This window comes from Anastrepha ludens, chromosome 2 (assembly GCF_028408465.1).
Source record: "Anastrepha ludens isolate Willacy chromosome 2, idAnaLude1.1, whole genome shotgun sequence".
Classification (NCBI taxonomy): Eukaryota; Metazoa; Arthropoda; class Insecta; order Diptera; family Tephritidae; genus Anastrepha; species Anastrepha ludens.
In genome coordinates, this window is record NC_071498.1 from 53347156 (window position 1) to 53360480 (window position 13325).

A 13325-nucleotide genomic window follows, 5' to 3' on the forward strand; every position below is an offset into this window, starting at 1 on the left:
ATTGCTCGATCAAGATCCGGCTCAAACGCAAGAAGAGGTTGCAAAAACTTTGGGAGTTGATCAATCAACCATTTCCAAACGTTTAAAAGCCATGGGAATGATCCGAAAGGTAGGCCATTGGGTGCCGTATGAATTGAAGCCAAGAGACGTTGAACGCCGTTTTATGGCATGCGAACAACTGCTTCAACGGCACAAAAGAAAGGGTTTTTTGCAACGAATTGTGACTGGCGATGAAAAGTGGGTCCATTACGACAATCCAAAACGTCGGGCAACGTATGGATACCCTGGCCATGCTTCAACATCGACGTCGGCGCAGAATATTCATGGCCTGAAGGTTATGCTGTGTATCTGGTGGGACCAGCTGGGTGTTGTGTATTATGAGCTACTGAAACCGAATGAAACGATTACGAGGGATGTCTACCGACGACAATTGATGCGTTTGAGCCGAGCACTGCGAGAAAAACGGCCGCAATACGCCGATAGACACGACAAAGTTATTTTGCAACATGACAATGCTCGGCCACATGTTGCACAAGTGGTCAAAACATACTTAGAAACGCTCAAATGGGATGTCCTACCCCACCCGCCGTATAGTCCAGACCTTGCGCCATCCGATTACTATCTCTTCCGATCGATGCAACATGGCCTGGCTGACCAGCACTTCCGTAATTACGATGAAGTCAAAAAATGGATCGATTCGTGGATTGCGGCAAAACCGACCGAATTTTTCACAAAGGGAATCCGTGAATTGCCAGAAAGATGGGAAAAAGTAGTAGTAAGCGATGGACAATATTTTGAATATTAAATTTGTAACCATTTTACGTCAATAAAGTTTCAAATTTCGAAAAAAAAACAGCACGAACTTATTCATAGTCCATTACGTGTAACAAAAATTATTAGTGAACCTTGTTTAGTATTTGAAAATCGTTTAAAAAAAGACCGTTTAAAAAGAGAGGGAGGTATTTGTAAATAGAATGCGTTTGACCCACATAAAAACGCGAAACATCGTCGAGAGAAAAATTATAAAAAATCAACGAAAACTCTGAGCTACTTGCAACTTGCATTTTTTTATATTAAGATTTAATAGTCTATTTTTTTAATTATTTTAAAAATTGTGCAATGGAATTATGCTCCGTTTTCTAGAATTTTTGAGGTAGCCATAAAATTAAAAAAAAAAACTTTGTGGAGTTCAAGCTCACTCGGTGTGTTTGTTGTATTGTCGAGTGTTTTTGTTTGAAACCAAATTGATGGTCAGGGATCACTTTGTGTTGGTCAATAATTGGTTTTATTCTCACAATGAGCGGCTTTTCGAATAACACTAGTCTACAAAGAAAAGTATCCGAAATAATTTAAACTAATATCTGCTTCTCTGTCCATGCAAAATTCGGATTGATAACTAAAATTAATTTATTAGTTTGAGTTTTCGAGATATCCTAACCTAAAAGTGCAAAAAACCCCATTTTTGCCCATATTTGAGGTTATGTAGCCTTGCAGATGTTTTCTTTCACCAAAATTAAAGTAATCGAATATATCATGTCTATGTTACCTTAATCGATTTTCAGGTGTAGGAAAATTTCGAAACATGAAAATTTCAAAATGCGATATCTCTGCGAAAAAAAATGATATTTGAGCAAACAAAACGCCATTTGAAAAAAGAAGGATTGTATTTAAAGATGCCATCCTTTAATTTTGGTGAAAGAAAACATCTGCAAGGCTACATAACCTCAAATATGGGCAAAAATGGGGTTTTTTGCACTTTTAGGTTAGGATATCTCGAAAACTCAAACTAATAGAGCAATTCTGAGGCCAGATTTGGATTCAGCGCATCATAAACCTTCGGAAATATATAGTCTGGTTTCTGGATCTGAATGTTGGTTAAATTTTGTCGGCCTGTGTAATTTACTCATAATAGGAAGTAGGCTAATTGATCTATATGATGATGCTATTGCTGGATCCTTGCTAGGTTTGGGAATAACAATTATTTCCGCTATTTTCCAAACCTTCGGAAAATATTTAAGCCTAAACATAGCGTTAAATATGTTGCGTATGTAGGTTATTGCGCGAGATGGTAGTTGTTTTAATACTAGTCCTGTGATTTGGTCAAATCCAGGGGATTTTTTTGGTTTCGCTCTGATGCAAACGGGAAGGTATTGGGAGTTGTAAAGCTTGAACATTTTTCTGCGTAATTGGCTGCTAGTGTTGCTGCCTTTTCTTCATTCGTTCTTGCCCAGTTGCCGCTTTCCTTCCTTATGGCGGTTGGTAAATTGTTTTGTTTAGAAGCCCTTTGGTTGTTTTCCAGATTGAGCAGTTAGTTTCTGCTGTAGCCGATAAATTTTTTAAATAGTGAGAGGTGTCGTTTTCGAAATTTTTTTTAAGACTTGTTTTAGGTTTTTTATTGCTCTGTTTAATTTAGTTTTATCTGGGGAATACCGACTTTGTTGCTTTTTTCGTAAGTTTCCTTTTCTCTAAAACAAGTTTCTTCATCATTGGACAGTTAGCGTAGCTTATGTCTTTAAAATAAGGTGTTGACATATGAGCTGCTTCTTGTATGATGTCATCAATGTAAACTATTGAGCTTTCGGTGTCAGCACTAGATTTTAAAGAAATGTGTAATTGTAGATATAAATCTATATAGTCACGAAATGATTCCCAGTCAGTTTTTTCATTTGTTAGTTTATTAGGTTTTTCTGCCCTAATAACTTTTTCCCCGTACGTTAGTATGATTGGTGAGTGGTCAGATGAAAGGTCGTGCAGGCTTTTTATTTCGAAAAGATGACAGTAAACGTTTTTTACCAAGCAAAAATCGACTAAGTCAGGTGTTTTATTTACGTCAGTGGGCCAATATGTTGGTTCTCCCGTACTTATGTGTTTTCCTCTTATAGCTTGGATTGCTTGTAAGAGATTCATCCCAATTTTATTTGTAATTTTTGAGCCCCAAATTTTATGCTTTGCGTTAAAGTCCTCGGCACATATGAGTTTATCACCGAGGCTATTAAAAAATTGTAAGTATTGTTCTGGCTGAGTTGACCAAGCCATAGCCGACCTGAAAAAGCTACGAGTTAGGAGCTGGAGATCTGTTGCTATGAACCGTGCAGATTGGAAGAGGATTGTGGATGAAGCTAAAGCTCACCCTGAGCTGTAATCGCTACTTGATGATGACGATGATTGTTCTGAAAAGATTTGTGTTTAGGTGGGCTGTAAAGTGCCGAGATTGTGAATACACTTTTTCCATCACTGATTTGAATATTTGTAGATTGGATATACTCTTTTTTGAAGTGCCCCACCTCTGTGAATTTTATTGTATTTTTAATTATTATTGCTGTTCCAGAATGTCCTGTGCCGTCTCGGTGGTTTGTATGTATTTGTTATTATGTATCGCGGAATTTTTAAGCAATGTTTTTGTATAAAGTGCGTTTCTGGAAAAGGTGCTATCTCTATAAAGTTGTCGCTAAGGAATTGTTTTATTTCAAGAGCGTGGTTAAACAATCCATTTGCATTCCAGACAAGGATTTTAAGTTTTTCCCCCCGTTTTGCCAAATTGGGTCATCAACAGAGTGTTTATTACACCCATCATGTTCGAAATTTGTTGAATTAACTGCTTTAGCATATCCTTTATTTCTCCCATTTCATCGTTTTGGTTGTTTGTTTTTGGTGCAAATTTTGTCGTACTATGTCATTATTCAAATTAGTTTTACGCGGTACTTTTCCGAACGTGAATCTGCATAAGCACACAGTTTTTTTTTTGCACATTCTCCAAAATAATTTGGAAGTCTAATTGCTTTAAGCAAAATTTTAACTCTCCACCTTTAACCCCTCCATTAACTTATCGTAAACATTTGTTTATTGTTATTTGCATTCTCCTCAGTTTGTGCAAACTTTTCAAAAACTTTAAATTTCACTTTTACAGTTTGCTTTTATTTGCATTAGCAAAAAATAAAAACTAAAAAATGCACAACATTACCGTTGTTAGTGCTAGTTTTATTCCACTTCGCGCGGTCGTTATAACTAATTTTAATTTAATGAGCTCGCAAGTAAATATGTATTTGCAGAGCTTTGTTTTTATATTTCGCTATACGCGTGTTTTGTTCTTGCGTGCAGCAATCACTTTGAAATTGCTACCACGGCGACAGCAACAATAACAATTGCAGAAGCAATGCACAAATGCACAGGAGCACAAGTTTTTGTCGTTGCCGTATTTTTATAACAGCAGCGTGGCAGTCAACAAAATAAATAAAATTCCCCAAAATGTGCGTTCGGTGCAGTGGTGTGTGTGTGTGTGTGTGTGCCCCCATTTGCTTGTGTATTCATATGTATGCGTTTTTGTACGTGCATACGTGTATGCTGCTGCACTTTGTTCACTACAGTCGACGGTATTTTTAAATCGAATTAAGTAAAAACAAATTTCGAAATTCCACAGATGTTTGCATTTTGTGTCATCAACATGAAAAGCGTAAAAATAAAAAGGAGAAATTAAGTGCCTACATAAAATCATTGCATTTAACATGCAGCATTTAGTTGTTATAACAACAACAAAATAGCGACGACAACAACAAAACAGCAGCAGCGACAACAAAAACAACAACAACAAACAACAGAAACAGTTGCAACAAAAACAAATGCAACTACAACGACTACTACTACAACAACAACAACAACCGCCACACCACCAACCACAACAAAAATAATAATAATAACAACAACAACAACAACAACAAACCAACAACAGTAACAAACACATAACAACAGCAAACACAACAACAACAACAGCCACAGCAGCAGCAGCAACAACAACAACATCGACGGCGCTACTGAACGCGATAAAATTGAAACTTATTTGATGGTCATTTAATATCGAAATTTCTTTAATAGAATTCAAGTAATTTACAATTAAAGCAAAGATGAAAACTTAGAAAGAGCAAATTAAGTAATAAAAGTTAAAAAGATGGCGAACATTAAACGCGTGAATGATTGAAAAAAGACAACCATTTACGAAAATAAAAAATTGTAATAACTTTCTGAAATACTAAGTTTTCTTTATTTTATTATAATTCTAATTAAAAATATATGAGACGCTCTACGTCAACCAGATTGCCTGCAGGCCCAATATTTCTTCTGGCAACTTTTAATCTACTCTCCTTATTTCGATTCCTAAATAGCGGTTTCAGAAACCTTATTTTCATTCAATTCGCGAACAATTCCAGAACCACCTAATTAGAGCAGAAGTGAAGGGTAAAAATGTACTGCGAAAAAATTCTCGTAAAATTTTAATTTAGATGACAGAGAACAGAAATTATATTTTAAATCATTTTCTACACAATATTTTCGCCCAAAAATTTTAAAACTTTAACCTTTCGAACCTTTCGAATAAAAAAACTCAGACCCTCTGTACTAGTACTATCTGCGACAAAGTTGATTATCTCTAGTAATTATTAGCACTTACGCGTATGTAGCAGCATTTTTGTAAAAATGTTTGACTATTGGGGTTTAAAAGAAGGCAATGGTCCAAAATAATTAAATCACTTCTGAAAGTCTGGAGAATTAGAAAATTGAATTGGCAACGCTGGCCATCTCATCTGTAAAATGGTGTTTTGTAGTTAGTAAACCAAATACCTACATGAGAAAAAAAGCAAAGCTCATTTTGGCGTTAAAACCGACTTGGAGAGAGTTTCCGTTGTTATACCTATGCTCAAGAATTGAGCCAAAATTGTACCACAAAAAGCCAAACCACAATTGGCAATATCGGGAGTCGGAAAAAATGTTATCAACAATGCAAAAAAGTTATTTGTATTCAATTGGAAGAAACACTTTTATATGAAAATCGTTAATATCTTCTTGTAATTTGTGATTTTTATGAACAACGCCCTGTAATTGATTAATTACTTTTGAAACGCCCTGTATATCTAAAATATTCATAAACTAAAATGACTGCTTGAAAGAATAAGATACAAAAATGCATTCAAGAAAGACAGGATGGAATTTATTTGGGAAATCTAAAAATTAATTCCATGAAATAATTGTAAATTAAATACAGGTCAGTCCATAAGTTCGTGCGTATTTTACTCATAATTTCACTTTCGTACGATTTTTGCATACAAAAAAATTATTCGCGGAATATAACGGAACTATTTATATGTATTTTCTTTGATATATTGCGCATTCAACAAGTGATTTTAATCGCGGATAGAAGCACGTATTGTTAAAAACTAAAATGGAATCTTCGAACGCGTATAAGAGGCATATTTTGTATTTTTTTATAAAAGTGGTAAAAATGCAACAACTGCTGCTGCAGAAATAAACACTATTCATGGATAGAATACCGTGAGTGTAGGAACTGCGCAAAAGTGGTTTTCAAAATTCCGAAGCGGTAACTGCGACGTGGAGGATGCCCCGCGCGCTGGTCGTCCTGATGTCTTTAACTCTGACGCCGTGCGCGAACTGGTGGAAGCTGAACCAAATTTGACAGTCTGTATGATAGCTCAGACGTTAAACTCATCGCATGGAACAGTTTACAGGCACCTGGTTCAGTTGGGAAAGGTTTCAAAGCTGGGAAAATTTGTTCCGCATAGACTTAACAAAAATCGGCCGTCTTTAGTGAATAGACGCAAAGTTTTGTTTCACCAAGACAACGCAAGACCTCATGCCGCAAGGCAAACATTAGGCAAGCTGAACAAGCTCGTATGGGAGCTAATGCCGCATTCACCATACTCTCCGGATATTGTGATTATTACCTTTTCCCTGGACTTCAATCCCATATGAGTAACAAGAACTACTCCTCAAAAGAAGCTATAAAAAGGGATATCGAAGCGTATTTTGGCTCCCAGGACAAACAATTTTTTGAGCAGGGAATTAAAAATTTGCCTAAACGTTGAGAAGACATTGTAAATAATGAAGGAAAATATATTTTTGATTAATAATTACTTTAAACATCTTTTTTATTAATTTTAAAATCACCTTTAAAAAACGCACGAACTTATGGACTGACCGATAGTTAGATTATTCCAAAACAACATATATTTCACGTCCGCCTGTGCTTTTTCTGTTAGTGTGGGGAAATAGTGAATTGATTTATAGCATTCCATTAGCGATCAACGCTAAATGCAGCAATATTTATTTTTGGTTTTAGTGGAAACTGGAAAAGACGTAAATTATTATATTATCATTTTGACTTCGAACGAAAATAAATTAGAATTATCGTGTTTTTGATTTTGCCCCAATATGAGTAGATTATTTTTGTCTCTTTGCAACGATTTGTTTTGACAGTTGTTGATGCTATTTTCTCAGGCATAGCCTCAGTAATTGAATATATTTGAATAAAGCAGATAAAAATTAAAGCTTCGAAAACTAACAGTCGCTGCGAAATTAACGAATTAGGTCCAACGTAGACCTACCCTTTCGCTAAAATAAATATAATATAATTATAACACACTCTGTAGCTCCAACAAAAAATAAAAATACAAGAATGTGGTATACGACTTTTGAAAGAGGAAAAACTGCTGAATGTTGAGCCACCTGCCGTTTTGTTTATAAATTTTAAAAATTTATTGTGCGGTGGATTGAAGATGAATTTAATTGGTCTCAAGTTGATCTAAATTATTTCAAAAGCTCGTATACAACCACATTTACGATTAATATTGTCTTTAAGAATCCAAAATAGAATTTAATGGAACTTACTTTTTTCCATATTTCTTGTTGTATTCTATTCTATTCTATTCTATTCTATTCTATTCTATTCTATTCTATTCTATTCTATTCTATTCTATTCTATTCTATTCTATTCTATTCTATTCTATTCTATTCTATTCTATTCTATTCTATTCTATTCTATTCTATTCTATTCTATTCTATTCTATTCTATTCTATTCTATTCTATTCTATTCTATTCTATTCTATTCTATTCTATTCTATTCTATTCTATTCTATTCTATTCTATTCTATTCTATTCTACTCTATTCTATTCTACTCTATTCTATTCTACTCTATTCTATTCTATTCTATTCTATTCTATTCTATTCTATTCTATTCTATTCTATTCTATTCTATTCTATTCTATTCTATTCTATTCTATTCTATTCTATTCTATTCTATTCTACTCTATTCTATTCTATTCTACTCTATTCTATTCTATTCTATTCTATTCTATTCTATTCTATTCTATTCTATTCTATTCTATTCTACTCTATTCTATTCTATTCTATTCTATTCTATTCTATTCTATTCTATTCTATTCTATTCTATTCTATTCTATTCTATTCTATTCTATTCTATTCTATTCTATTCTATTCTATTCTATTCTACTCTACTCTATTCTATTCTATTCTATTCTACTCTATTCTATTCTATTCTATTCTATTCTATTCTATTCTATTCTATTCTATTCTATTCTATTCTATTCTATTCTATTCTATTCTATTCTATTCTATTCTATTCTATTCTATTCTATTCTATTCTATTCTATTCTATTCTATTCTATTCTATTCTATTCTATTCTATTCTATTCTATTCTATTCTATTCTATTCTATTCTATTCTATTCTATTCTATTCTATTCTATTCTATTCTATTCTATTCTATTCTATTCTATTCTATTCTATTCTATTCTATTCTATTCTATTCTATTCTATTCTATTCTATTCTATTCTATTCTATTCTATTCTATTCTATTCTATTCTATTCTATTCTATTCTATTCTATTCTATTCCATTTTAATTATTTGTATAAAATTATTGTTAGCTCCTTATTTACCAAAGTTGGAAGTGTTAAAGTGCAATCGTTTTGTGGCGGGGTATGGATTGCAATGTCTGATTATAATCCAAGATTTGAAATATTCACATCGGTGTTGCCATATCTAAAATATTACTTAGCCATCCAGGTATTTACTTGTATGAGAAACATGATTTGGCTTTTGAAGTACAGCTTATTTGTACTGAGGTTCTAGTTAAACATTTCCAGTTTGATAAATTTCAAAAATTTGTATTATTATTCCTTGTAAAAAATTTGCTTACTTCAATGTATTTACCACGTACATATGCACATCCATATATATGTATTTATAACCTACACACACGTATATTTATTTATATACTCCGCTATGTGCGGTAGAATGCTTTGATGTACCTATTCCATCGTTAGTTAAGGCAGACATTCCAGATTTGGCTCCCCCAACGTAAAAACACTTAGCAACACTTCTACGCACTTTCACAAAAATTTATATTGATTCTTGACAATTTTATGGGATTTTGAGACAACTCAAGTGCTAATTAAGTAAAAGCAAATCCCTATACAATAGCAACAATGTGTAGATGCAATGCAGTTGTTTGTACACCTGGGATCAAAATGATAGTAGCGCGACGAATTACAAATTTTTAACTTTCCTTTTTTTATTTAACTGTTTTTTATGTTTACTATATTTAGTGCATTTCACAATAAAAATCATACAACTCGAGGCTCCAAAAATTCTACGAAGTTAACAAAAATTTAACAAATTTACAAATACAGGGTGGGCCATGTAAAATTTGCTTTTTGAATCGGCTATAAAAAAAACAATCAATATTTCTTCAAACTTTTTTTTTTATTTTGAAGATTGCACATTGTCATTTATGAATGAAAAAATGTTCAACTTTCGAAGTAGTTTTTGACATTTTGACATCAAAATTTTAAATTTTTTATTATCGATTTCTAAAAGAAATTCTGGGTACGCAGTTTTATAGCCTATTTAGTTGTGGAATATAAAAGTGCACGTGAAAAGTGGCTCAAATTCTGGCTGATTCTTGATATTTTTTTCCCCCATTTAAAGGACCTCCGAACATGTGCTTTATATGGAAGAAAATTCGCAATATCTCATGCAAAAAAAAAACTTACACCTCTTTATACTCAAATCGAATAGGCTATAAAACTGCATATCCAGTAATTTCCGAGAAACTATAGTAACTTCTGCTCAAATATGAACGAGACTGATTTAATAAAACACAAACGGTTAATTATTGTTCAATTTTTATTTTATCTCCTTCAAAGTAATCACCATTGGAGGTGATACACATATGCCAACGTTTTTTCCAATCATCATAGCATTTCTGGAAGGCCGATTTCGGTATGGATTTCAGTTCCTTCTTCGAATTCTCTTTTAAGACTTCAATTGTCTCAAAATGTTTTCCACGGAGCGGAAACTTGAGCTTGGGAAACAGGAAAAAGTCACATGGAGCCATATCACCAGTTATGATGTGCCGGATGTCCGTATCAGTCATGGCGAGCATTTCCTTAGCGACAGTTTTGCGTTGTTCTTTTTGAAGAAAATTCAACAATTTTGGAACAAGACGCGCGGACACTCGTTTCATGCCCAAGACATCATGAATAATAGTATGAACGGATCCATTTGATATGCTCAGCTCACTAGCTATCTCTCTTTCGGTCACACCGCGATTTTCAAGCACAATTTCCTTTACTTTTCCGATGTTTTCGTCGTTTACTGATGTTGCTGAACGACGTTCATGAGGCAAGTTTTCAACCGATGTACGGCCCTCTTTGAACGATTTGTACCACTGGAAACACGTGCGCGCGATAGAGCAGAGTCCCCATAGGTTGTCTGCAACATTTTTATGGCGTCTGAAGCCGAAATTTTGTTGGAATAACAAAATTTCAAACAAATTCTTTGTTCAACTTGAATTTCCATCGTTAAATTCGAAGAACACACTCGAGCTTGACTTGTTTACAGTAGCACAGAAAACAAACTATGTGACATATCACGCTGAAATTTGCTATGTAAGCTTATAGCAGTCCTACCAAAAAACAAAAAATTTATTTTCGCCATATGTCATCCGCGGACCGTTTTATTGATAACGTCTCGTTCATATTTGAGCAGAAGGTATAAATAAAAAAAAAATTTCATAACAATTTTTATTAAAACTGTTTTCCTGGAAGTTTGCTAAAAATTTTGCTTAAAAAGTTAAAAGCTTTGATGACAATTTTTATAAAACAGAATTTTTAAAAACTTACTAAAAATTCTTGTTAAAAAGTTGAAAATTACGATGGGAATTTTTATAAAACTGAGTCCCTGGAAGTTTGTTAAAAATTTTGCCTAAAAAGACAAAGGCGTCTCTGGAAGTACGCTAAAAATTTTGCCAAAAAAATTTAAAAATTTGATGACGATTTTTATAAAACTGAATTCCTGGAAGCTTGCTGAAAATTTTCCAAAAAATTTAAAAAAATTTATGACGATTTTTATAAAACTGCGTCTCTGGAAGTGTGCTAAAAATTCTGCTTAAAATGTTGAAAGTTTTGATGGGAATTTTTAAAAAAACTGGATATCAGGAAATTTGCTAAAAATACTGCTTAGAAACTTGAAAATTTTGATGATAATGCAAAAGAATTGCATACCTGGAAGTTTGCTAAAAATTCTACTTAAAAAATTAGACATTTTTATGTAATATAAGTTTTAAAAAATTGTTAAATTTCTAAGAATTTTGTATGAAGCTTGGAGCTATAACTCAAAGCTAGTTTTTGTTGTAAAATGTACTATAGTATACTCTCGTACAAGTAAAAGTATTAAAAAATCATATATACAATACAAATTTAAATTAAGTCTTCAAATTAAATTAACAAAAAATTTCTTAAATCTTCGCAACTCGTGGTTGTACGCAGTACGCCTACCGATTGGTATCGCCGCAATTTCAAAGTGGCAGCAACAAAATAAACAACAACATGCGAGCACTTAGGTAGCTTGTGCCCCTTTTTTGTTATTGCTATTTATTTGTATTTTTATTTCTATTTTTATTTTTAATTCTTGGTGTTTTTCTTTTATTTTTGCCATCGGTCCCTTTTACTCCTGCTGATTTCGCTCGGTTTGTTTATAACCGAAATTGCCTTCAGTTGCTATCAACTACGGCAGGCTGAGTTGAGTTCGGCGTTGAGTGAGCGATTGTCACTTTTGATTATTTCTAAATAAACATTCACCACACAAGCTTATACATTTACTATGTTGATTCACTTATTTACAATTTGCAGCAGTTAGGGTGGCTCGCTGTGGCACATTTGCCGCATATCAACCTCTTGCACCAGTAACGCACAAAATCGTAACGTAAATATAAACACATGTGAGAGTACACAAACGCTTTTCCGCGGGCAGTTTTCTCCATACACTGAGTTGAAAAAAAAAAAAAATAAATAAAAAACAAAACATCTATGGATTTGAGTGGCTGTGTGAGTATTTTCTTAAGCGAACAAAATCCATTTCGAATTTGAGATTTCGCTAGCGCATTTTACCGTAGTTTTAGCAGCATTTCATGCTGCACATAAATTTTCATTTCACTTCACATGTTCCATCAATAAATTTTACCCTACATATGCACATACTTTGCCGACTAAGAGGTATGGCTATGTATGTATACGTATATATTTTATTTCATTCTTTATTATACACAGATACATACAAATATATTTATCTTGCTATGCTGCTTTTCCACACTTTTGTGAATTTTTTTACACTTAATTTTTAAGATTTTTTCGCTTAGCTGGTATTATAGATATTATTTCCATTTTACATATGTTCGCCATGAGTTTCGTCAATTGACAATATCCGAGGGCTTTATTTATATCTTATATTTTCTTCACATATTTTTTTGAATTTTTTTTAATTTTACCGCATTAATTTATCTTTGAACAAATTTTAGATTTCTTAAAACTTTGCCCAATTCACTTCTTTTCGTATCTGCCGTTTACCGTAAACAGAATCGTCTGTTGCGCATCTTTGTCAAAAGTAAACTGAGTGATCATTCTTGTCATGAGAGCGCCCCAACCAAGCTGAATAGCAGAGTATTGCTGTCGCGTTTCTTCGAGGATCGTCGCCGGCCACTTTTAGGAACTTGTGTATAAATGCACATATACATACATATACTTATATCAACGGAATGATCAGCATCTCCGAGTATTCAGCGCTGAACCAAAAGTCAACTGCGCTTGCCGAGTATGTGTGTGTATGTATGCACATATATATGGGTTTCTCCCCCTTAAGTTGCACTATTTTTGTAGTTCTTCATTGGTTGTGCTTTCCAAAGAAATTGTTTGGCAATTTTGTCCAAGAAATGGGAGATTGACAAGAGTGTAGTGGTGACTCGCAAATATTGTCAGCTTTTCAAAATAATTTTGAATGTCTCGCTCCTTGATTTCTGTTCTTAAGTGAGAGTTCTTAACTCTACAATTCCCAAGCCAAACTGAGTGGAATTTTTGGTTTTGAGTTAAATTGTTTTTATATTATATTTACCGGTTAATGGCCAAAGATAAATGAAAACTAAATTTAGAGAAACATTTAACACAATTTTTTAAGCAAATAGGTAA

General features: G+C 33.3%; 1 protein-coding gene across 2 annotated transcripts in view; it reads right to left on the reverse strand.

Moving 5' to 3' along the window:
- The window catches only part of LOC128871129 (uncharacterized), a 410182-nt gene extending 397462 nt beyond the window's left edge, over window positions 1–12720 (reverse strand). Inside the window, exon 1 of one of the 2 annotated variants that reach the window (XM_054113306.1) lies at window positions 12422–12720. The gene's annotated coding sequence lies outside the window, so the exon portion shown is untranslated. Of the gene's footprint in view, window positions 1–11642 lie in introns of both variants that reach the window. The other variant, XM_054113305.1, reaches the window with a different exon arrangement.
- Window positions 12721–13325: the final 605 nt, after the last annotated feature.